At 48.1% G+C, this 3,687-nt stretch overlaps 1 non-coding gene across 1 annotated transcript; it reads left to right on the top strand.

Annotated features, from left to right (window-relative positions):
- The first annotated feature begins 3,345 nt into the window (after positions 1-3,345).
- On the top strand, positions 3,346-3,461 carry LOC120361908 (U5 spliceosomal RNA). Its single transcript, XR_005577947.1, has one exon. It is a non-coding gene; the product is annotated as a U5 spliceosomal RNA (small nuclear RNA).
- Positions 3,462-3,687: the final 226 nt, after the last annotated feature.

Here is a 3,687-nt window from a genome sequence, read left to right on the forward strand (position 1 = left end):
CAGGCTTGAGCCACCGCGCCCGGCCGTGCTGGGCTTTTTTACTGTTTTCTGCTATAACCCTCACACCTAGAACAGTGTCTTGTGGCCGGACATGGTGGCTCACCCCTGTAATTCCAGCAGTTTGGGAGCCCAAGGCAGGTGGATCACCTGATGTTAAGAGTTCGAGACCAACCTGGCCAACATTGTGAAACTCTGTCTCTACTAAAAATACAAAAGTTAGCCAGGCACGCCTGTAATCCCAGCTACTTGGGAGGCTAAGGCAGGAGAACCAATTGAACCCAGGAGGAGGCTGCAGTGAGCTGAGATCGCGCCACTGCACTCCAGCCTGAGGGATAGAGCAAGCCTCTGTCTCAAAACAACAAAAAACTGTCTTTCATGGAACACGTGCTCAATATATAGTTAAGTGAATGAATAAAACAACCTTAGATGATGTCACATACTCAAGAGGACCCCAGAAGTGGCTGGGAATGCTGTGGCTTTTCTGCTTCAGGGCTACAGAGTCTCAGGGTCAGTGAGGCCAACTCCACCTTGCAGGAGTTCATAAGCGCTACCTGAAGGGTGCCTTCTATGGCCTGCCTGCCCCGTGGCCCCATCTTTATCCAATTAAGGATTGGATTTTTTCCACGTGTTTTTATCCAATTAAGGCTAAACACAGCTGTAGTTCTCATCCTTAATTGTAAAAAGAGTACACTTGACAATCAAGGAGATCTAGACCCCAAAACTGTCTCTGCTGCTTCCTGACTGTATGTGGCTGTTAACCTTTTTTTTTTTTTTTGAGGGAGGGTCTTATTCTGTCACTCAGGCTGGAGTACAGTGGTGCAGTCGTGGCTCACTGCAGCCTTGACCTCCTGGGCTCAAATGAGCTTATGAGCTTGCTTTAGCTTCCTGAGTAGCTGGGACCACAGGTGTATGTCTCCACACTCAGCTGAATTAATTTTTGTTGTTGAGACAGAATCTCACTCAATTGCCAGGTTGGAGTGCAGTGGCAGGATCTTAGGTCACTGCAAACTCCAGCTCCCAGGTTCAAGTAATTCTCCTGCCTCAGCCTCCCCAGTAGCTGATACTACAGGTGCACGCCACTATGCCCAGCTAATTTTCATATTTTTAATAGAGATGGGGTTTCACCATGTTGGCCAGGACGGTCTCGAACTGCTGACCTCATGTGATCCGCCTGCCTCAGTCTCTCAACGTGCTGGGATTGCAGGCATGAGCCATTGCACCCAGCCCCCTGCCCATATATATATATATATATATATATATATATATAGAGAGAGAGAGAGAGAGAGAGAGAGAGAGAGAGAGATGGGGTCGCTTTTATTTTTTTATTTTTTTATCCCCCCTTCGAGAGAGGGGTCTCACTATTTTGCCCAGGCTGGTCTGGAACTTCTGGGCTCGAATGATTTTCCCACTTTGGCCTTCCAAAGTGCTGGGATTACAAGTGTGAGCCACCACACCTGGCTGCAGTTTCCTTTAGAAAAGGGAACTATCAAACCTCTCCCCAGGATTGTGAGGTGAGAAAACATGTAACTGACTCCATGTATGTGACTGGCAGGCCAGTCATAACCTGATAAATATTGACTGCTTTTGCCAGTGCCACCACCTCCACTATTGCTGTCTTCATTAGTGTCCAAGGCCGTTCCTGCCACCCAGCGGACTCCCTGTGTGGCAGGTGGCAGCCAGTGCCACTGTTCCCTTTCTTCCTCCTCCCTACACACCTGGCCCTAGGACTGGGAGCTCTACGGGCCGGGCAGTGATTTGGGTGAATGGTGCCCTCTGCTGGCCATGAAAGGAAGGGCCTTCGGGGAAACCATACCTAACACTGGTGCTCCCTGCTGGCTGGGAAGCTCCAGGAATTCCTCCTACTGGGAAGTGTAGTTTCCACCCAAGGGGCACTAGCAGGCTTTGTGAGTCCCTCCACCACCACAACAGTAGTGACAACACGCAGTGGCCTGTGTGCCAAGCACCCTTTCGAGCCCTTGACATATATTAATCTTTTTTCTCCCCCATTTTATTATTTGAGACGGAGGCTTGCTCTGCCGCCCAGGGTGGAGTGTGGTGGCACAATATCGGCTCACTACAACCTCTGCCTCCCAGGTTCAAGTGATTCGTCTGCCTCAGCCTCCCTAGTAGCTGACTATAGGCATGTGCCACCACGCCTGGCTAATTTTTGTATTTTTAGTAGCGACAGTGTTTCACTATGTTGGCCAGGATGGTCTTGAACTCCTGACCTCATTGTGATCCACCCACCTTGGCCTCCCAAAGTGCTGGGATTACAGGCGTGAGCCACCACGCCTGACCAAAGCTCTACTTTTCTTTTCTGTTGGACCTGGATTCTGGGACTGCCTTTTAAGAGTCTGGGGGAAAAGCTCACTTAATAGAATGAGTTCCAGGGATGCTTTCAAGGGCTAGTCATCCTTGAACCTCTCATTCAAGGAAGCCCTGATCTCAACTGGCACCATGTTCGCCATCTCCTGCCTCCCGCAGAATGGAGGACCGGCTTTGAAGCATTTGCATAAGTGGATGCTCCAGGTTATTTGACATTGTTAAGAGCAAAAAATTAGAATGACCAATATCTGTGGATTGTTGGGAGATTAAATAAATAACACATCCAAACTGGATGTGTTGGGAACAATAAGTCAATATGCTGTGTTATGAAAAGGTATAATGCAAAATTTATGTGTAGGCTGGGCACAGTGGCTCACACCTGTAATCCCAGCATTTTGGGAAGCTGAGGCGGGCGGATCACTTGAAATTGGGAGTTCGAGACCAGCCTGGCCAACATGGTGAAATGCTGTCTCTACCAAAAATATTTTTTTAAAAATCAGCCAGGTGTTGTGATGTGCACCTGTAATCCCAGCTACTCGAGAGGCTGAGGCAGGACTTGAACTCGGGAGGTAGTGGTTGTAGTGAGCTGAGATCACACCACTGCACTCCAGCCTACATCTCAAAAAAATTAAAAAGTGGCCAGGCGCGGTGGCTCATGCCTGTAATCCTAGCACTTTGGGAGGCTGAGGTGGGTGGATCACCTGAGGTCAGGAGTTCAAGACCATCCTGACCATCATGGTGAAACCCCATCTTAAAAAAAAAAACAAAAAACAAAAAACAGAAGTGTGTGTAATGCATAGAGGAAATGGATACCAGAAGAAGGCACACCGAAGTGCTGAAACACAAACTTCGAAGGACCAGCAGGTCATGCATTCAGATGGTCCTTATCATGGCAGGCACATTGGTTGTTTCTGGTGTCTGTGTGCTGTTTCTTGTTAGTGTCCACTCTGTGTAGTTAGCACTGGTGTCTTAGCACTACAAATGTTTTGACTTATCACAGGCTCTAAAGATCAGAGCCCTGTACTCTGGTTTCTCTTCAGATCGCATAAATCTTTCACCTTTTACTAAAGATTTCCATGGAGAGGAACAATTCTGCGTCTTTATCCAATTTTTTGAGGCCTTGTTTCAGCAAGGCCCTATTAAATAAAAAAAAAACAATCAGAGTCGTAAGCTTCCATTTTGCAGATGAGAAGCAGGCCCAGAGCAAGAAGGTGACTTAATATTGTCCCCATCACAGAGCCCAGGCTCTGGTTCTTTCCAAACTACTCAAGGGCTGGTGACTGGCTCCATCACCAGGTGTCTCTACATCCATCCACCGATGTCAGATGAGGCTGGGGAAGGCTGCCTTTCCTTCAAATATCT

Source organism: Saimiri boliviensis, chromosome 1, assembly GCF_048565385.1.
Source record: "Saimiri boliviensis isolate mSaiBol1 chromosome 1, mSaiBol1.pri, whole genome shotgun sequence".
In the NCBI taxonomy this organism is placed as follows: domain Eukaryota; kingdom Metazoa; phylum Chordata; class Mammalia; order Primates; family Cebidae; genus Saimiri; species Saimiri boliviensis.